The sequence below is a fragment of the Prionailurus viverrinus genome, chromosome D1 (assembly GCF_022837055.1).
Source record: "Prionailurus viverrinus isolate Anna chromosome D1, UM_Priviv_1.0, whole genome shotgun sequence".
Lineage (NCBI taxonomy): Eukaryota > Metazoa > Chordata > Mammalia > Carnivora > Felidae > Prionailurus > Prionailurus viverrinus.
This window is the reverse complement of record NC_062570.1, coordinates 26,036,815-26,059,569: the sequence shown is the minus strand read 5'-3', so window position 1 is coordinate 26,059,569 and position 22,755 is coordinate 26,036,815. Positions and strand designations below refer to the sequence as shown.

The following is a 22,755-nucleotide window of genomic DNA, read 5'->3' as shown; positions in this document are numbered from 1 at the left end:
TTCCTTTATTTTCATTTGTTTCCTCCTGGATTGTTTGTTTTCTTTCTTAGAGTTTGTAGCACTTTCCTCTTCTGTAACCATGTTTCCTTAACATGTCACTGACCAGACATTTTGTATCAAGTAAAGTAGGTACAGGTTTTTATCCTGTTTGCAGCATTGTATTGAACATATGCTTCCTTATATTCTGGATGCCAGTACATCAAGAATCAGATATTAAAATCAGCACCCTGGAAGGCATTGATGTAAGATACAGATTTGTACCAAAATGCTAGAATGCCCTGGGAAGTTTCTTTCTGAATACATTGCAAGTGACAGATTAAGATAATATTTTCATACTCTGCATTAGGGAAAAACAGGTAGAAGATTCATAATGGCACATATCTGTCAAGTGCTTTAGAGTTTATGGATACTTTTATTTCCCTTCTGTCAATTGGAATTTGACTCTTGATGCAGTCCTGTGAGGTTTGGGGGTAGGGGGTGTATTCCTGTATCCTGCCACACCTTGTGTTAACAAATGGAGCCCAGGAAACTCAGGGAGGTTAAGCAGCTTGCCTGAGGGTTCACAACTGGGATTTGCTGAAATTTTCTGATGTCTGGTGGTAACCATGGCCAATATTTAACGTAGCTCTCACTGTGTGGTGTACCAAGGCATAAATGAACTCATTTGTGGTTGATTCACTCAAAATCCAGAATTTGTCCCACTGTAGAACATTGAGTAGAGATAAAGTTTATTGTTCTCTCTCTCAAAACAAATATTTATTTAATATGTTTAGCTCTTATTACAATAGGCATGAATAAAAACATATTTGGATTTTCACAAGGCTTATACTAACAACAGAATTTGGGGCAAAGATGGGTTTAATGGAGGATGAAGAGAAGTGCTTCTAGGACCTTGCTTAATGGGCTAATTTCAATCAGCCTTCATCCTCTCTCATGACTAATTAACCCAAACAGTATCCTTCAGTCTTTCCTCACTACATATAAACCCTCACTCCACACTCTGTTCTGTAACAGCATTTGTAGGCATCCTCCTCCTCTGCTCTCCTGATCTCGTCTTTCTCCCAGTGCACTCTGCTGGGCGTTGCTTCTGTGTGCTGTGAACATACGTGCACTCAAAGTGCTCACACTGTGCCCAGAGTGTGAAGTGCCCTCCTCCCCATTTTGGCCACTTGAAATCCTCCTTGTGTTTCAGGCTTCAGGCCATGATCTGCTCCCTCTGTGAGAGCTTGCTAACCCTTCTCTCCCTACCCCCATCTCCTGTTTACCCCTGGCCAAGTCTAACGGCACCTCTGCCACTTGCTCCCAAAGTGCTGTCTCCTCACAAAGGGTAAGCGTGTCTCATTCATCTTTACCTCTCTCACAGGAGGTTCATACAGTGCACACATGATTATTTCCTCTCTCTTAATACTGCTAAAATGAATTTCTAGAATCAAACTTTTTTTTTTAATGTTTATTTTTGAGAGAGCACAGGTGGGGTAGGGGCAGAGAGAGGGGCACAGAGGATCCGAAGTGGGCTCTGTGCTGACAGCAGTTAACCCAATGTGGGGCTTGAACTCACGATCCTCCAGATCATGACCTGAGCCTGAGCCACCCAGGTGCCCCCATAACTTCTTTTCTTTAGAGTTTTATGTAAGTAATCTCTACACCCAACGTGGGGCTCAAGCTCACAACCCTGATATCAGGAGTCCCACACTCAGGGCACCTGGGTGGCTCAGTTGGTTAAGCGTCTGACTCTTGATATCGGCTCAGGTTGGGATCAAGCTCCATATCGGGCTCAGTGCTGACAGCATGAAGAATCTCTGTCTCCCTTTCTCTCTGCCCCCCCCCCATAAATAAATAAATAACCTTAAAAAAGAAAAGAGTCGCATGCTCTACTGACTGAGTCAGTCAGGCACCCCTAGAATACAACTTTTATCTCATAATCCCTAGCTTCAGAAAACTTCATAATGTCCCTCTGCTCCAGAATTATGTACAAAATCTTTAGTCTAGAATTTGAGGTGCTCCATAAATAACTGGAACTATCTCGTCTTTGTGACCAAATGTTTCCCTTATCTATACTTTAGTGTCAGGAACATGTTTCTTTACCTTGCAGTATACTTTGGGTTTCCCTGCTTACTCTGACTCTGATCTTTCTCCTCGCTGAAATGTTTACTATGTTCTTCATGAAGGTTCTTTAGACCACTGCTTCGAAAACGTTCATGTGCGTTCAGTGTGCCTGAGAAGTGGTATTAAAAACTGTGGATTGTGATTCAGTGGGTCTGGGGTGGGACCTGGGACTCTGCATTTCCACTGAACTCCCAGGTGACTCAACGATCCTCATCCTAAGACTATATTTTGAATAAAAAGGGACTCCATTTTAGCCATCAGTAGCTATTATTTGTATCCGTCATTTGGAAATAGTGTATAGTAATGAGCCATCTTATTTTTGAATTTGATTCTTCACTTTTTATGTCTTTTTCTTCACCTAAATTGTTTTGGTTACTGGTGGATATTTTATTTTATACCAGTTTGCATCCTTTATATGTAATGTTTGCTCTAAAACAGTTGATTGATAATTAAAAATATGAACAATTTCTACTAGAGTAATCAAAAATGTTTCCTGACCTCCCGTATGCCCATTAGCCAGTGCTAGGTGTAGGCCCCTAATCAGTCTTCTCCGTAAGTAAAGCAGCTGTTCCCATTTTTGGTCATTTCCAGTACTCATTCATTGATCAGAATTTATGAAGTACATACTAAGTGCTAGGACCAAAACAGCAAACACAGCAGACAAATATTGTCATTTTGGGGTTTTGTATTCAAGTGTGATGCGAAGGAGAGAAAAAGGTAAACAAAGAAGTAAAAGGTATAGTGTGGTAAAATATATATAGTATGATAAGTGCTATGCTGAAAAGTCTGGAAAGGGGTGCAGGGGTTAGGAAGTGCTGGGATGTGGCCCACGTGGGCTTATCATTCCAAAGGTGGGTAGAGTGGTTGGGAAGGGCTCATTAGAAGGTTACTTTTGAGTGCCTGAAGGGAGATGAGGAGAGGAGCAAAGCACTTACCTGGGGGGTGCTTTCCAGACAGAGAACTGCAAATGTGGGGCTGCTGAGCTGGACATATGCCTGGCTTGCTACAGGATTTGCTGGAAGGCAGTTTGACCACAACAGTGAGTGCCATGAGGTGAGGTCTGGAGATGAAAGGAGTTAAGTTCTCTTTGGGGCCTGGGCACCACTGTATGGATTTGGGCTTTCATTTAAAATGAGATGGGATGACATTAGAAGGTTTTGAGCAGAGCTGTTACTTGGCCTTATTTGGAGTATCACTTTGGTTGCCACGTTAAGGATAGGAGACCTGGGTAGAAGAAGGGAGACGGGCAGCAGCTGTTTGTAGTGAGTCTGGCAAGAGATGATGGTGGCTCAGATCAATGTGGTAGCAGTAAAAGTGGGCAGAGGTGATTGGATTCTGGGTATATTTCAGGCCATGAAACCTGCAGAATTTTCAGACATACTGTGAAGAGTTTGAGTAACACAGGTAAACAATAGAATGATTACAGTGTAGCTGTTCCTTTCCATTGAGTTCCTTGTTAACCCCACCACCCGCACAGATTCATGTTAGCCCTTCACAGGAGAGCCTCCAGACACTTTGTTAAATATGAGAGAAAAATAACAAGTGACCTCTCCTGTGCCATAAACCGTCATTGGAAGACAAAACATGGTGCTTTCTGGGTGCCTGGGTGGCTCCGTCGGTTAAGCTTCCAACTCTTGATTTCAGCTCAGGTCATGATCTCATGGTTCATGGGATCTAGCCCTGAGTTGGGCTCTGCACTGACAGCATAGAGCATGCTTGGGATTCTCTCTCCCTCTCTCTGTCCTTCCCCTGCTAATGCTCTCTCGTTCTCTCTAAACAAATAAATACACTTAAAAAAAAAAAAAAAAAACACATGATGCTTTCAGTCAGCCATATTTTTTAATTTTTAATTTTGAATACTTCTCATGTCAGAAGAAGTTGCAAAAATAGTACAGAGAACTCCCATATACTCAAAAGCCAACTTCTCCCAGTTTTAACGTCTTATGTAACATAATGGCACGTTATCCAAACCAGGAAATTGATGCTGTCACACCGCAGTGAATGAGGTTACAACAGACCTTACTCTGTGCTCAGCAGTTTCTGCCTACTCTCCTTTTCCTACCGTGTATTTTTATAGAGCATACATGGCGGCCTTTTTGGTTTCAGGTGAGAGTTACTGTTATTAATTATGGACTTCCCCTGCACTCCGGCAAACAGTTGTCGAATTTATGCATTCCCATCTGTGCTTAGATGTTAGGTAACACAAGGGGTCTATGAGTCCTACTGAGTATCCCCAGATGGCTTTTCTATAGCATGGCCCTCCCCTCCCCCTTCTTTCTCTTTTTTCTTCCTCTCTTTCCTATTCTCTGCTCCCCCACCCAGCCCCTTTGTCTTTAGTACTAACCTCTGAAAGGGTGGGAGGAAGGATGTTTATTAGTTAAAACAATTTTTTAAAGAGTGGCTTTGCCTTCTCCGCTATGAATAAACTTTGAAAGCCTCATTTCCTATTTGACAACAACAACAACAACAACAACAACAACAACAACAAAACAATCCATAAATCCACAGCTGTTCCACTGGTAAAAATTAACATGTTTTGTTCCTGCTACATATTGGAATTCTCTGGGGCTTTTCATATTTTAAAATTACATCAATTCATTGTTTTTCTTACTATGGCCTACCATTTATCAATAATTTTATATTCAGAGCTGTGTTTAGAAAGGAAGGAGAGAATAAATTTGATCAACAGCAGAAGATTTTGGCATGGTAGCTACACTCTGGGTCTCTTGAATCTGACATTCCCTATTGTGTGACCTTGGCTTTTGCTTAACCCCTCTGCCTTGGTTTCCTCCTGTCTAAGATGAAAATAACATTAGAGTCAACTCCATAAGGTCATAATGGAGACTTATCTGTGAAATACTTAGAATTGTGTCTAGCACATAGTAGCATTATTTTGTTTACTGGAAACAAATATCTGAATGTGGATTTACATTTGTATTAGTAAAAAAGTCATTTGTAGCAAAATATGTTAGTCTCTTACAATTGATGCATTCAAATAATTTTATGTGCACTGTCATTTAGTATAAATATTGAATCTCTTGAATGGATAAGGAGAGTTAGAATTTTAACCCTTGGGGGCACCTGGGTGGCTCAGACAGTTAAGTGTCTGACTTTGGCTCAGGTCAGGATCTCATGGTTTGTGGATTTGAGCCTCATGTCAGGCTCTGTGCTGACAGCTCAGAGCCTGGAGCCTGCTTTGGATTCTATGTCTCCCTCTCTCTCTCTGCCCCTCCCCTGCTTGTGCTGTCTCTGTCTCTCTCTCTCTCTCTCTCTCTCTCTGTCTCTCCCTCTCTCTCTCTGTCTCTCTCTCTTTCTCTAACATGAATAAAACATTAAAACATTTAAGAAAAAAAGAATTTTACACTTGGGTACCTTATAAAGGAGGAGGTCATACTCAGGAAAATTTAATTCTGGATTTTCAATTCTTCTGGTTAACAGAGTGTTGTTCCTCAGAGTTGTTCACACAGAGGCAGTGTAAACTGATACTTTTTCCTTTTTTACGTGTTAGTTGAAGCACAGTTAGAGGTCATTACCAGCAAAGATGTTAAAAATGTATGTTTTCCTAGCTTGTTGCTGCTACTTTAGTGATTCGGCCTTTTACTGGGAATACTTCCTGCTTGATCAATTACTATTCATATTTTATTTGGGCCTGAAACACCTGTCATTTTTTTGGATACATTGTCTCCCATCTAGATGGCAAATATAAACAACCAAAGAATAAGTAACTTTCTCCAAGACTAAAAACGTAATAAATGCCACTCTCCTACTGACTGGTGTTTTTCTGAGCAGGAGCACTCACCTGTGTGAGGCTGATGGGTGGAGCTATTCTGGCAAAGCTTGTTTTGCGAGTGTGGGTTTGGGCAGGGCCCTTTCTGTGTGCTGCAGGAGCAGTACGTGTGCAGAGAGAAGGAGTGAGCTCCTGAAGGCGAGCCTCGTGCCCACACACAAGCCGGTTCGCCTTGGGTAGGGACCAAAACCGGCAAAGGAAAGTGCTTGAAAGGGGCGCCCCAAAGCAGAGCTGGAACCTAAAAGTGCTGTGGAGACCTGACTCGGAGTTACCCTGTGGTGGATGCGGTCCGAGCCGTGGGACTGTGGTTCATTCTGCATGCTTTTGCACGGAATGTAGAGCTGCTGTGTGCTGTCGGATCCACTGCTGAGCACAGTCCCTGGGAATCATTTTAAATATCCTAAAACCTGTGCCACAGCAGGAGGTAAGGATATCTCGGTTATTCAGATGTTTGACTCCAGCAACAGAATATTTCACGGAGTCTGAAATATTACATTTTATTTGGGCACAGGTTTCCTTGGTTGCTTTGAAGTGGATGGTTAATTTTTTAATTACTCAGAAATTGAGTAATTGAGCTTTAGTATTTGTCATGTCTGTAGAGAGGCGATTATTAAAGTAGATTATTGAAGTTAATTATTTTCAAGTAGATTGTACCACATAGGTATTGGGCACTGTAGTTCTTACTTTCCTAGTTAGTTTCAGGAACTACCCATTTCTCTATTTCAAATCAGCTTATGTCTTAATGTTTTCTATACTTTAGGTTAATGCACAAAAGTCTCTGTGACTCAAAGAACATAACTTTGCTTAATAAACAATCAGTATATCTCATTAAAAAACTGTTTTTCCTGGTGGGTTAATAATATTTCAGTTATCGACTAGTTGAAAATAGGCAGCACTGACTTACCAAAATGAATTGAGCACATTGTATAAAAAGTCTCTTCAAATTGGCATAAGAAAGTAACCCGTCTGCCCTTTTACCTTTATGCCGTGTTTTTTTTTCCTTATTGGTGTTATTGAGGATAACCATCTTTGTTTATAAAATATGTGTATTAACTCTTTCCTTTTGCAGAAGTTTTTTTTTTGTTTTTTTTTGTTTGTTTGTTTGTTTTTTTAGCACTAGGGTAGAATTCTGTATTTATGGTGTTTCTTTAGAATTGATAAGAAATGCCTTCTTTATAGCATGGAATTTGCAATTTTCTCAGAATCACAGATCAGCCCTGTTAAGCAGCTGAACATTTTCTTCTGAGGAGTGTTCCACTACCACTTAAATGAATCAATATTTTAATTTTCAAAACCGGGGGTTTGAAAATTAAGTGGGGGAATTGCAGAATTTAGAGCTCATTTTCATTGTCAATTTTTTTTTAAAGCACCTGTTGCTCATGTGATAATGGTTTGAGACCATAACTTGTTTTTTTAAGTATTAGGTAATGCTCTATGGTACTCAGTAGAAGAGAGCAGAAATCTAAAGTTTCTGCATGTAAACTTAACATGTAAGACGAGTGTAGGCAGAAGGGCTGGAAGGTGCTTCCATGTTTGTGTGTGTCCTTCCATAGTGACTTCAGCTCTGAATTGAGGAGGCACAACCACATGCGATTAAGCCTGCTTTGGAAAGCTGACTCAGGTTCTGGTCAGCCCTGTGCTGTGGAGCACTCTAAATGTTTGTAGACCAAATGTAAAGAGAAATTATAGTAGTAAAAATAGCTTATAGACACTTACTGAGTTAAGTACTTGGCATATACAATTTCCTGTAAGTATTCTAGTAGCCCTAACAGGTAGGTATTATTACTGTCATCCTCATTGTGTATTTGTGGGAATGGAAACTTAAATAGGTAATTTGCTCAAGAGCTTGCAGATTGGGAAGTAGTAAGAGAGGGGGCTCAAACCCTCAGGTCTGTCTGATTCCAAAATCTATGTCTTATTCTCCATGCTAATGGTCAGGGTTTTTTTGTAGGGCAGGCTTTTAAGACTTTTGTCTTTAAATAAAGCATCCTCATTATCAGTTCTGTGCTTTCCAAATATAGAACCTTCCCCCTCTGGCTCCTGCAAAAAGGAAAAAAAAAAAAAAAAAAACCCAACCCACAAAAACAAACAAAAAACGACCTATGATCACATCAGTGTTCAACAGCAAACTTCATGGCTTAATAAAGCGCAGAGGATTATATGACATCAAAGTGAATATGATGATACTTCAATCTACATTTAATCTGTTTTTAATCTAATAAAAATTTAATTTCAGGAAAACAATTTTCACACTGTTAAGGTTCTAAATTTTCAGGTTTCTAGAACTTCATGTAGTTTTTATGATAGCCCTCCTACCTTTGATGTTACTGAATCCCTAAGAATATGTAGTTATTATATTTTAATTTTTCTAAGAGAGAGTATACAAATAAATGTCTTCCTGAAATTGTACTCATTTTTAAGCTTCATGTCAAATAGTAGCAGTTCCTTTGGATTATTTTAAAATCCTTATTAGAGACACTTCTCTGATCTGTATATAACATGTCATTCCTGTGTTAGAATCCTTTAGTGTCAGGGATTTATATCCACCCCATGTTTCTTCCTCCTCTTCTCTGCTAAAATGCAAATCATTTTGTTCTGTATTTAGAAATGCAATTAGTCAGAGTCTTTTATATAATAACTGAGGTGGTAAAGTCACCAAGTTAAAAAATTTTTTTTTGCTTCTTTTTTGTACAGAGTTGGGGAACAAAGCTAATCACATTTATTTTAATTTGTAATTTAAATTTTAAAATAACCAGTATCAATTTTAGCAAGAAGCATGTATAGCTTATTTATGTCACCCTAAAATCACATAGGCTAAATTTGAGCCTCCTCTGATATTTCTGAAATGTATAGCTCCTGGAAAAGTAAATGTATAATGTAAATAATGAGAGTGCCTTATCGTAACCTGATGACTATTTTCCCAAGGGAACTGTGACTTTTAAAGAGCTACTACCGTGCCCTTTCTAACTTATAACTCTGTGTGTGCTCCTCGAGGAAGGGCGGCAGCATGCTGTTGCTTTGGTTTCATTCTCAACTCTGGAAAAGAGAAACATTTTTATTCAAATACCCAAATATTTTTGTTAAGCATAGGCATGCCATTGCACATAAGGGTTGTGCTGGATATTCTGAAGAAGCCATTCGTTGCCTGTTTTCTGCTTCTCTTTTTCCAAGTGCATTGCTCTTATCTCTTCTGTGTCTGAAAGATTCTTCTCTAAAATTTACTGTAGATTTATCTTCTAGATGCCTTAGTGTCATCCCTTTGCATTCCAGAGGGTAATGCCTTTTGAAATGCTTGCTCCTCTCTCTCATAAGTAAATGGAAGCATTCTTGACTTATGTAACTGTTAGTAGCTTTCCAGTTTTTCAGTCAAGAGCCCTCACTGTCAATGCTATTTTTATGTTAGCATTGTACATGGCATTTCTTGAATACCTGGTTTCCTCCCTTTGAGGTTGGAATGTACAGATATCAAAACTGTTACGGTCGTCCACATTCCAGAGCCTCATCCCTGAGCTGGTCTCATATGTTTTCTCTGTGGTAGTCCCTTGCAGCTGTTACACGCATCAGTTAGAGAACTGTGTTTTTTTCTCTTAACTTCCAAAATTGTTTATGATATATTAATCAAAAATGATTCTGTACTTTCTTGACCCACAACAACTTCAACAGCTTATTAAGATTTAATACTCATATTTATCTAAAGGTTTTCTTGGGCATCTATTTTGGTGGTGGGTGGAGAGGGAGAGGCATGAAATTCAAGGCTAAAACTGCTGTATTCCTGCTTTAAAAATTAGAAGTACTTCCTAAGGAGACAGTGAGAATTTTGCAACCTGAGTATAAATCTGATGGAATATAAATTTTCAGAAGTTCAGAGCCTATACATAATATTTCCCTTTTTTCTATTACTTAAAATAGTAGTAAGGAGTTCTTATATAACTAATTTATACAACATGCTTATATAACTATTTCCAGAACTTGATGCATAATTGTATTACTGCAGTAAATTCATGAAACCTAATTCAAAAATCAATCTTTATAAAGTATATACCATTTTCTTGTAAAAATAATATTATAAATGGCCATCGTACCATTTACCAAGGATTTGCTAGCAAAGAAATAGCAGTAGTGTATCATATGATATAATCAACAGCTGTGAATGCCTTTCACATTAAAGCCAGTATAATTACTAACTACTATTTTAGGTTTTCATGGAGAAAAATAAATCCAATGATTTAATTAAAATTAATTTTACTTAAAAAGTGCTAATAACCCTGATTTAGTATGCATAAAACCAGTAACATTTAACAGTGATCTTTCTATCCTAAATTTTTATACCAGCCTTTTCCAAGATGATTTACAAAGCCTAATTTATTTTCTTACTAGGTCTTCAGTGAAGTTTTAAATGATGTCTTTTTTTCCTTCTGATAAATTTTCCTACAGCAAAGATGTTTTCCACGGACTTCGGAGCTTCCCATGCTGTTCTAACGTTATATTTTGTCAGAGTATTTCATGATTTCGCAGGTATTTTCACTGAAATTTCAAATTTGTAAATTGGTTAAACTTCTCATTTTTCATGTTATTAAACTGACATCTAGACATGGTTATTTATGTCATCTAAAATCTGAGAGCAAGTTATTGGCAGAATCAGGACTAACACTGTATCTGCATATGCTCAGTCCATCTTTCACCTGCTCATGCCTGGCCAATAATAGGCTTGATTGAATGGATGACCTTCATTGGACTATTTGTTTTATTATTGGAAAGGCATAAAAACATTCAATTACTAGTCCATTGGTTCATGTATTTGTAAATCTTCAAATAGAGTTGCTAAAATTTTATGCCTATTGAATATTTTTACCACATATTTAGATATTATAGGATAGCATGAAATAAACTGGAGAAAAGGAATATGAGTCATAGGTCATTTTGATAATTAGAGCTGTATACATTGAAGAAAGGAAAAGCATGAAGGTATTATTATTCTTATAACCTTTATTACATTTAAAAGTCATCACATTGAATGTAATGGGAGATGAATTAGATTTTACTTAATATACCTGTTTTTGTGACATAAACTTTTGAGAAGAAGATTCTAGTGATCAGATACTGGTTTATATTTTGAGTTTAATTCATTTAGAGTGTGATGCTAACACAAACTGAGTTTTAGTTGGTTAACACATGGAAAGCACTGGCACATAGTAAGCACTCAATAAATATTAGCTATACTGTAGTTATTGTCATGATATTACTATTTCATGGCTATTACCATTTCTAGACTTTTCCCTCAGTTTTTGTTGGATATCTGGTTTAGGACTAAATTTATCTTTTTCATCATAGGAGTTTGAACCAGGCCATGGGTAGAGCTAGGTTGAGGGAGAACTAATACAAGCTAGACCAGAAGATTTTCAGAGATAAAAATAGAGTCAGAGACTTAACTTCTTGGACATGTCCTTATTCCAGAAAGTAAAAACTTACTATAAGTTTGGTGTGCAAGAAACTTCTTTACTCTGATTTGGAGGGTGTTTTTTTATAAGATCAAAAAAACCACAACATCAAAATTATTTATGTGTATTTTCAGTTATTGACTTAAAGAACTTCCTTTATATCATTATTCATCCTAAAAGCTTTGTTTATGTTGAAGTTTTTTTTTTTTTTTTTTTTTTTTTTTTTTTTTGCAAAAGGGAAAGTTCCAAAGGTTCTGTAGTATTGGAAAAATGTGTTTTTGGTTCAGTCTGCTTAATTTATATTTGAGTCACGTGTTAGAATCTTGTTCAACTATCCAGAAATTTTTCTTTAAAAGGTTTGTAGAATTATTATTCTAGTGAATCACAGCTCAATTTCTGAGTTCACTTAATGTCAAATAAAAGCTTTGTTGGTTAGTTTGAACCAATTTAATTGACACTCAAAGCTATAAACTAAAGAAGAATTATATTACATTTTCCCCTGGCATGATTATTTACTAAATGATTCCAAAGCTATGTTTGTTGGTTGCCCAAAGATCCTTTCAGGACATATGACAGTGCATGCTAAAAATAAGTTAATTTTTATATCTCTTGTCAATATCCCCATTAATAAATTTGAAAATACTAAGTAACACAGTTCACTTCAGCTCTTTACTTAAGACTGCAAATGTAAATCTATGTCATATAGTTTCTCGCTAAAAATGCGTCGGCAACCTATTAGTTTTTGTTTTTAGAATTCTTTGTCTATACTTGTACCCTGTAGAATTATTTTGCTTGTGTTCCTATAATGAAAGTCACTTCTAATATGTTTACAGTACTCCCTTGTTTATTAGAGTTCCTGAGATGGAACTTTGGCTTAAGACTTTTTTTTTTTTTAATTACCATTTCCTTCCATTTCCTTCTTTAGTCTCCTGTATCCATTTCTATCCTTACAAAGATACAAGGGAAGTGGGAGTAAAGGGAACTTACATAAGTATAAAAGTGGATATAAATTTAGTTTGCCACATTCAAAACTTAAAAATTAAGAGAAACTAATCTCTTAATAGATGCAAAGTAATCATGTGATAAAGGTCAACACTTGTTCATTTTTTTTTTTATCTTAGCAATTAAAGTAGGGAATTTCTTTAATATATTTAAGGATTCCATCCAAAATACCCCATGAAAATTTTATTCTTAATGGTGAGACTTAAGAAACAATCTATTTAAAGTCAAGAACAAGATAATTGTTCTTTAGAGGGTCAGTGATATTAGACAAGAAGAAGTTAAAAGATTGGAAAGGAAGAAAAGCAAATCAGCAGATCTTTGTTGTTAATTGTCTACAAATCCAGAAGAGTCTATAGTCAAATTATTAGAAGAGAATTGAGCAAGGTTGCTGAACAAAAATTATTCAGGGAAATAGCACTCAACATTAATTTTTTCTGTCTAGCACTAAGTGCCTTATACTCTTGTTTAATCCTCACAACGTCACAATCCCATTAGGTAGTTACTGTTTTTAACTTTTTCGTAGATGATGAAAATGAAGGACTGAGAGTTACACACTTTGTCCACAAACATACAGCTAGAAGTTGTAGGGGCATAGTTGGAAGGAAACAGTTCATCACAGCATGCTAATTGAGTTTTTATGCACCAGTAACAATTAGAAAATGTAGTTTAGAAAATAGTACCATTTACAGTAGCAGTAAAAACCATAAAGTTCCTAAGAACAGCTATAACAAAAAAAAAAATACATAAGACCTTTATGGGGAAGAGTTAGAAAAATTTACTGAAGGACATAAAGAATCTTAAGAGCAGAGATTTTCTGTTTGTGTACAGGAAGGCTCAGTATCATAAATCCATTCTCGTTGAAAATAATCTATAATTCAGTACAGCTTTAGTCAGATTCCCCCCAATTTTTTCCTCCTTTAATTTGACAAGCTGATTCTAAAATTCTAAAAGAGTAAAGGGCTAAAAATATAAAGGCAGTTTTGAAGAGTAAATAGAAGGGACTCATCTTTCTAGATATTAAGACTTATAAAGTGCTAGAACTTAAGAAAGTAAGGTATTAATGGAGAGAAGAGACTGACAGAATTAAGAGAACTGAGGAAGAGACCCCTCACACACTATACGCATTTTCATATAAGAATCAGTATTAGGGGCACCTGGGTGGCTCATTCAGTTAAGTATCCGACTTCAGCTCAGGCCATGATCTCATGGTTCGTGAGTTCGAGCCCCTCATTGGACTCTCTGCTGTCAGCGCATAGCCTGCTTCAGATCCTCTGTCCTCTTCTCTCTCTGTCCTTCCCCTGTTTGCACTCTCTCTCTCTCAAAAATAAATAAACATTAAAAGAAAACGAATCAAAAGTTAGTAGAGAAATGATTACTCAATAAAAGGTGATGAAATACCATTGGTTATGCATAAGGAAAAAAGTAATATGATTATATCTCAACCTCATTCCAGCCATACAAAATAGTTAAAAAACAAAAGAAAACAAAAAAAAGCAGGGGTGCCTGGGTGGTTCAATTGGTTGAGCTTCAGACTCTTGGTTTTGGCTCAGGTCATGACCCTCGGGATGTGGCATTGAGCCCCACATTGGGCTCCACACTGAGCGCGGAGTCTGCTTAAGATTCTTTCTCTCCCTCTGCCCTTCTCCTTCTCTCTCTCTCTCTCTCTCTCCCCCTCTCCCTCCCTCTCTCTCTCCCTCTCTCTGTGTCTAAAATAAAATAAAACAAGAAAGTGAAAAAGTTTTAGGAAAAAAGGTTTATAGGAAATAGTACAATATGTTTCTGACCTTAAGTGTTTCCTTGCTGGAAAGATATCTTAAAGCATGGAAACCATACTTAAAGACATTTTAAAATTTGTACTGGGAGAAGATGTTTGTAACATGAATAATTAACAAAGGATTTGTCTCCAGATTATTTAAAGAATTCTTGCTTATCAGTAAGAAGATAACCAAACATTAAAATGGGTAAAGGGTATGAACAGTTCTCTCACTAAAGAAGAAAACTGAATGGCCAAGAAACATATGAAATCATGCACAGAAATGCATATTGAAGTGGAATAAAATTTCAGTTTGGCAAAAATGAAGAAGTCTGAAAGAACTAAGACAAAGAAATGAAGAATGGAAACACCAAAATACATCCTATGTTGGTAAATCATTTTAGAGAATATTTTAGCAAAGTTGAAATGTGATTGAAAAATAACACACTCCACAATCCAACAATCCCATGCCTAAACATGAGTTTCAGAGAAGTTGTCTCACAGGTGCCCAGGGAGACACTTAGCAGATTGCTCAGTGCAATATTGGTTGTAATAACAAAAATTGGGGAAATCTCACAATGATAGTAGGAGAATAGAAGTCTAGGTGGTGGTATATACTTACAAGGGAATACTATAATGTAGTTAAAATGAATATACGGAATCACAATTATATATTCTGAGAATACATGATTTTGCAGAAGGTTTAACATAGTATGATTTCATTTCTGCAGATTTTAAAAACATTTAAAATGGTAGTATATATTCTTTATGGTTACATACATGTGTCAAGTATAAAAACATGTATGGTAATGATAATACTAAATTCAGGATAAAAGTTCTCTCTGTACAAAAAACAGGATTGGAGGAGTTACGTGGGTTCAACTATGTCTGTATCACTTAATTTTTTTTTAATTTAAAAGGAAAATCTGAGGAAATAATACGGCTAAATGTCAACAGCGTGAAAAAGCTAGATGATGTGTACATTGATATTGTCATATTCTCTTAAACTTTTCTGTATAATCAAAGTATTTAAAAGTTTTTTTAATGTTTACTTATTTTTGAGAGAGAGAGAGACAGAGAGAGACAGAGAGACAGCACGAGCAAGGGGAGGGGCAGAGAGAGAGGGAGACACAGAATCCAAAGCAGACTCCAGGCCCTGAGCTGTCAGCTCAGAGCCCGATGCAGGGCTTGAACTTGCAAACCACAAGACCTGAGCCGAAGTTGGACGTTCAACTGACTGAACCACCCACACACCCCATTTTTAAAAAAATAAACACACCTACACGGGACTCTAATACTTCTAATAGTTCCATAGCTCTTGATTACCCAGGACCATCCTTACCCCAGACCTAGTTTTCTGCTCGTGTTTTCCAATCAATTTGCCCTGAAAACTGTCTAAGCAAGTTTTAGACTAGTAGGCTTTTAAATAATAGTGAGATTAAAAACAAGCATAATATGGTAGACTTTATTTCTCTCAACAGTTTTTTCTTAAAATTCATTTTTAAGGTACTCTTGAAGAGCAGTTCTTAAAACTTATTAGTCTATGTATATAATAACAAGGTAAGAAAGACCATTTGACACTGCTTAGAGGAAAATCTTTCTTCATGTTTATTGGTACAAATAGATCTATTGTTTAGCCTTAAATAAAAGCAAGTTTATGGAATTTCATTTTTTCAACTTAAATGTTTTCATATTTATTTAGCATAAAATATTTCAAAGTCTGTAACGGAGGCTTGGATTCTGGGAAGTTACGAGATCCTTAAATATCCATATAGTCCAGTTGCCTACATTTCTGTTCCCCTCTATTAAATTTCCACCAAATAGCATCTAATACGTTTGAAAACTTTGAGCAAAAGAAGGATATTAGGTACAGTCATGAAAATCCATTGGACATGTTAAACGTCATACTCCTATTTTATTAGGTTCAATAATGGTAGTCTCCTCAGGTATTATGCATCCCACTTCTACCCTTTCACTTGTCTCCTTGACTATGAATTTATCACAGATCTTAGAGCTCAGTGCATATAATCAGGTAAATGTAATGCTGAGGCCATTATCTGGTGCAAAGTCATCTTTTAATTTCCTGAGAAATTAATCCAAAGCCTCAACCTGTCTAAAATCAATCTGTAAGATTTCTGAGACACAATTTAGAGAACTCTAGTTTGAGAAAGTAAGAACTCTAGTTGAGAAAGTAAGAATTCTTCAGTTTTGCTAGAGAAATATTACACTTGTGTAATTGGTAACACCCAGTGCCCCATGTCTCTGTGTCAGGGTTCACTGTGGCTTACGGAACCGTCTGTTTTTAGTGTGCCCTGTAAACTGGTTATCGACATCGTAAAGATTTACCTTGGAGATGCTGAGTTGTGTGTCATAGTGCTGAAGCTTTTAACTACTGGAAAGACTGGTCTGGTTGGGTTTGTCTCAGGTTTGAAAAAAGACTGCAGATGTAAAATCTACCGTGTGTAAGTAACGAGGAAGAAGTTAGCATTGTGGCGCATGCTGCATTTTAACTCTGGAATAGGGAATTCGGATATAAAATGGTATGATTTGCTTTTGTCTAAATATTGTATGTGTTTTACTTTTGACGTATTTTATCTGTGGAAACGCCATTGTTATCATTTTCGTTTCTCTAATTCAGCATGTTTGGTGAACCTTAACCCTGTCACCCTTACGACTACCTCCAATGTTCCTTTGTTGAAATGTGTCTAAACCTAAACCCACTCTGCCTTCCTCAGTAGAAACCTTGTGATGGTGGGAGGGGGGATGGGCTAAATGGGTAAGGGGCACTAAGGAATCTACTCCTGAAATCATTGTTGCATTATATGCTAATTTGTGTTTTTTTATTTTTTAATGTGTATTTATTTTTGAGAGAGAGAGAGAGACAGAGTGTAGTGGGTGAGGGATAGAGAGAGAGGGAGACACAGACTCTGAAGCAGGCTCTATCCGGGCTCAAAGCTGTCATCAGAGAGCCCGATGTGGGGCTTGAACTCACGAATTGCGAGATCATGACCTGAGCCGAAGTCGGATGCTTAACTGACTGAGCCACCCAGGTGCCCTGCTAACTAATGTGGATGTAAATTTTTAAAAATAAAAAATAAAATTAAAAAAAAAAGAAATCTTATGATGTAACTCACAGTATTCCATACTCCTGTTCCTCAAAACGTAGATTTGCTGACTTAGTTTCCTGGTTTGTTATAAAACAATGGGTCGGGGACAGTGTCAGTGTCCATAGTAAGCTTTTTCTGGTCATTTTTTTGTCTAAGAAATGGAATGAAAATACAAAGAACAAATTAATGAAGAGACATTTATGTCTGGAAGTGTTGTGAAGTCTTCAAATTTGAGTATAACTAAATTGAGTATTTTTATTAGTTTAAATTTCCTATGTAATGAAGTTTATCTATCTTGATGGACAACCGATTATTTAATTATGGATGCCAGAGCCCTTTACCCAACTGCCTCTACCGTGGTGGATTAGAATGCCAATTAGATTGTGCTCACTTCGGCAGCACATATACTAGAATGCCAGTTAGATTAACAATAGCAGCAACACTGAAACTACATAGACATAGTTTAATCTTACGTTGAAGACTGAGAAGTCATTTTAGACTCTATGTCTAGTCATCATTATGAACACTGGTTATTTCGGTGTCTCAGGTTGGACTACAGATTGGTAGGTGGAGACCACACTGACCCCTCCAGACCCGTTACAAATTTAGATTTAAAGTTGCCAATTTATTTTAATGTGTTTTGGAAAGGTAACAGAAGCAAGGGGGCTGGCCACGCATCGTAGAAGCCAGGTTGTACGTATGCCGGCACAGTTTCCCAGAACCCTCAAGTGCCACATGGGAGTGGAGTTGCTAAAGACACTCTCCTCTTAATTTTGTGTCCTGTTGCAACCCTTACTTTAATTGAGGCTTATGTCACTATTTAGGAAAAATACACACAAATAGTCTTTACCCTAGCAGGAAGAGATGGCCAAGTTTCCTTGTTCACGAGCCAAACTTAGCACACCAAAAGCAGAGTCAGAGCTATCTAGTGTCCTGGAAAGTCCAGTTCTACATCGGCTGCCCTCTGACTAGTGTAATTTTACTGTGTATGAGAATTTGGTTGGAGGATCATGATTATAACTTATTTCCGTATAGCTATCACTGAATTGTGAACGTGTGCATTTCCTGGTTAACATAGAAGTAATTCTAGTCATTCTAGATAGGCTGTTGCTAATTGATGCGAAAGAAGTAAATACGTTCCTTTCTCTACTAGTTTGCCACTAGCCAGTGCAGGGTGGCAAACTATTCATGCAGTTTTTTAAATGTTCTAGCTCCATTTGTGCTGCAAATTGTCATTCTCTTCCATCCTTTCTTCTGGGGAGTGTTATTGTGGACACATGAATTTTTATTTGTTTGGTGTTTTACACTAAGTCATAGTCATTCGTTGTGATATGCGAGTCTTCATTGTGTCCCAGAGCTGGCCAGTGGCAGCATGTTCACCTGTCTTTTTGGCACTGCTCCTGCCGGGTGTGGTTGTTTCCCTTGCTTTTGGCCACGACAGAATTTTACCCTCTCACCTTGTGCTTTCCCTGCTGTCAACCTGCAAACAACCATTTCTCCAGGGAGTCTTGGTTTATTTGATTAAGGAATGACATTTAGAAACCCACACCTGAGACCAAAGGCGTTCACTGCAAGAGGAGTGTCATTGTTTCTTAACCCTTTCAGTGGCTAGAGCTTAGGGGAAATATGTGTATATTTTAAGTTCATGTTCAGATTTCCAACTCAAGTTAACATTACTGGGGTTTTTCCTTGACGACTTTGATTTTATTATTGTATCTCCTTTCTCTCACACCGAAAATCTTGGGTCCTAACAACATTAACATATTTATTTGTTTTGTCCCACAATATGTATAAAATTGTTTACGAATTATACTACTGATATTACTACCAATAGTAAAACAGTTGAATGAGATTAAATTACTTTGTACGGTTTTTTTTGTTACTAGAATATATCCCACTAAGTAAGCATGGTCAGTTTACTATTTACAGGTCATTTAAAATAATTTCTCTCTGTTGACAGTGTTCCCAATTTGATGTATGAGATACATTGTTTCAGGCTATTTCCAAAATTAGGATTTGCTTTTTTAATGTTCTAAATTTTATTTTTGAACATGTAGAAAGATTGTTAACATAATTTTAAAATCAAACTATGTATATGGGGCACCTGGGTGGCTCAGTCGGTTGAACGTCCAACTTCAGCTCAGGTCATGATCTCACAGTCCGTGAGTTCGAGCCCCACATCGGGCTTTGTGCTGACAGCTCAGAGCCTGGAGTCTGCTTTGGATTCTGTGTCTCCCTTTCTCTCTGCCCCTCCCCTGCTCATGCTCTGTCTTTCTCTCTCAAAGATAAATAAAAACATTAAAAAAAAATAAAATCAAATCAAACTATATGAAAAGGTAAATTCAGAGCAGCTTTGCTTTCTCTCCCCACCTATTTTCTTTACCCATTTTTATTAATTTCTGGTTTATCGTTAAAGTGTTCCTCTTTGCAAAAATAAACCCTTAGGTACACACATACATGTATTTGTGTGAATTTATGTATGTGTGATATATGTATTCCCCATCCATTCTTATACAAAATATACTATTCTCTATGTTCCTTTTTGACAGAATGTATCCTGGAGATTACGCCATAGTGTAGGTAGAGAGCCTCCTTTATTTATTTTTTTATTTTTTATTTAAATTCAAGTTAGTTAACATGTGGTGTAGTTTTGGTTTCAGGAGTAGAACCCAGTGATTCATCACTTACATATAACATCCAGTGGTCGTCACAACCAGTGCCCTCCTTAATGCCCACCAACCATTTAACCCATACCCAACCCCAACACTCCTCCAGCAACCCTCAGTTTGTTCTCTGTATTTAAGGTCTCTTACGGTTTGCCTCCTCTGTTTTTATCTTTTCTTCCCTTGCCCTGTTTCATCGGTTGTGTTTCTTAAATTCCACATATGAGTGAATATTTGTCTTTCTCTGACTTATTTCACTTACCATAATACATTCTACTTCCATCCACATTGTTGCAAATGGCAAGATTTCATTCTTTTGGATCGGTGAGTAATACTCCATTGTATATATATATACCACATCTTCTTTATCCATTCATCTGTTGATGGACATTTGGGCTCTTTCCATAATTTAGCTATTGTTGATAGTGCTGTTATAAACATTGGGGTTTATGTTTTCTAACATACCTTCTGATCAGCATTTTTGTATCCTTTGAATAAATACCTAGTAGTGGAATTGCGGGGTCATAGATAGGGTAGTTCTATTTTTAATTTTTTGAGGAACTTCCATGCTGTTTTCCAGGGTGGCTGCACCAGTTTGCATTCCCACCAGCATCGTAAAGAGGTTCCCTTTCTCTGCATTCTCACCAACACCTGTTGTTTCCTGAGTTGTTAATTTTAGCCATTCTGACAAGTGTGAGGTTGTATCTCCTTTAAAAAAAAAAGCAGTAATTCTCTGTGCAGATGTATCATAATTCAACCAATTCCCTATTAATGCACATTTGTGTCCCTAATACACATATTGGGTTATTTTTAATGTAACTTTCCTAAAGTGTTTAAGCTGTTTAGTGTGTTCTCATTGCGTACATTCCAAACTTGGTAACGTGGCCTCTAGTACCTCGCCTTTGCATACCTCTTCTTCCTCATTTCAGACCATACTGTCTTCCTTGCCCTCTACACCCAGCGCCTTACAGATCAGATGTGACGTCTTCACACCTTCCCTGGCCACCCTATCCAGTGTACTTTTCTTTTCTCTTGACATTGTCACTTGACTCCATTTCCTTATGGGCAGTTAAAAGCAGTCTGAAATTACCTGGTTATCTTAATTTAGGCAGTACCACACAGTGGCTTAGAGCTTGGGTTTTGAGCCAGGCCACCTGAATCCTGTGATTTGAATCCTGGTTATATGACCTTAGACCTGTTACTTAGCACTCTGTGTCTTAGTTTCTTCATCTGAAAATGGGAATAGTAGTAGTATTTTCCTTACAGGGCTCTATGAGAAGTGAATGGTTAGTAAATATAAACACTTGTGCAATTGCTAGCTCTTACTAATATAAAATAAATGCTCGCTATGTTGGTGTTTGTATTTAATTGTTCCATTGTCTTTCTTCTCTCGGTAAGCTTTGTGACAGCAGGGAGCTCACCTGAGTTGTTCCCCAGTGTAATTTCAGGACTCAGAACAGTTCCTAAGATATAGTAGGCATTTAGAGATTTGTTGCCGAATGAATTATACTTAAAGTTCAATTCCCATTCCTAGGAAACATTCTTGGAGATCTGAGACTAAAAGAATGCTCTCTCGTATACATCATATACATATACAGTTGTCATATTCAACAGACATTTTCATCAAATTTGTTACCAAAATACGAATGCCCACTGTTAACATTGTATCTTGGAATTCTGGCCAATTATTAAAATCTGAAACAGAAATAAAAACTTATTTCTATCAGAAAAAGGATAGAATGACCATATTTGCTTTGATGCAATGATATATCCATGAAATCCAAAAGGATCAACTACATTCCTCTTAAAATTGTTGAGGGGCGCCTGGGTGGCTCAGTTGGTTGAGCGTCCGACTTCGGCTCAGGTCATGATCTCACAGTTTGTGAGTTCGAGCCCTGCGTCAGGCTCTGTGCTGACAGCTCAGAACCTGGAGCTTGCTTCAGATTCTGTGTCTCCCTTTCTCTCTGCCCCTCCCTGCTCACACTGTCTCTCTCTCTCTCTCTCTCTCTCTCTGTCTCTCTGTCAAAAATAAATAAACATTAAAAAAATTTTTTAATTGTTGAGAGTATGGTAAATGATCAGATTTGAACTATACATAAAGAAATTGTTTTCTGGGGCGCCTGGGTGGCGCAGATGGTTAAGCGTCTGACTTCAGCCAGGTCACGATCTCGCGGTCCGTGAGTTCGAGCCCCGCATCAGGCTCTGGGCTGATGGCTCGGAGCCTGGAGCCTGTTTCCGATTCTGTGTCTCCCTCTCTCTCTGCCCCTCCCCCATTCATGCTCTGTCTCTCTCTGTCCCAAAAAAATAAATAAACGTTGAAAAAAAAAATTTTTTAAAAAAGAAATTGTTTTCTAATATACCAGTAATTACCAGTGAAAGCCATAATTGAAGAAAAGTATTATTCTACAAGAGCAGCAAAAAAATGTAAAATGCCTTAAAATATTTCTAACCAGAGATTTATGTGGAGTGTATCTTTTCATAAAGAAAATTAGAAAATTTTACTGAGAGAAATAAGAGGTTCATAAAAATGATGATACACCCAGTTTCCGGGTAGTAATAGTGAAAATATTGTAGAATTTTATCACTATAATGTTAGTGTGTAAAAATACATAAAGTACATATAGAAATCCAATGTTAAATTACCGCAAACCAAACTCATTTGTATTTTTAGATAAATCTTGTCAGAATTATTTTAAAGCTTATGTAGAAAATGTCTGAAAATGAATAGAAATCGTTGGAAGGCCACTCTTTAACAAAGATTCGTAGCACACTCTGTGCTAACAACTAGGGGAGAATAGAGCTCCTACAAGTCCAGTGACTTTTTAAATACAGTAATGCTATGATACGTGCGACATACTTCTGAAGTTACCCAAGAGTGCTATCAATGTCTCACTAGCAG

At 37.3% G+C, this 22,755-nt stretch overlaps 1 protein-coding gene across 7 annotated transcripts in view; it reads left to right on the top strand.

Annotated features, from left to right (window-relative positions):
- Window positions 1–22,755, top strand: part of ARHGAP32 (Rho GTPase activating protein 32) — a 300,846-nt gene that overhangs the window by 233,372 nt on the left and 44,719 nt on the right. The window contains exon 1 of one of the 7 annotated variants that reach the window (XM_047878220.1): window positions 5,993–6,317. The exons of the other annotated variants lie outside the window; for them this stretch is intronic. The gene's annotated coding sequence lies outside the window, so the exon portion shown is untranslated. Of the gene's footprint in view, window positions 1–5,992; window positions 6,318–22,755 lie in introns of those variants that run through there. 7 annotated transcript variants of the gene reach the window in all.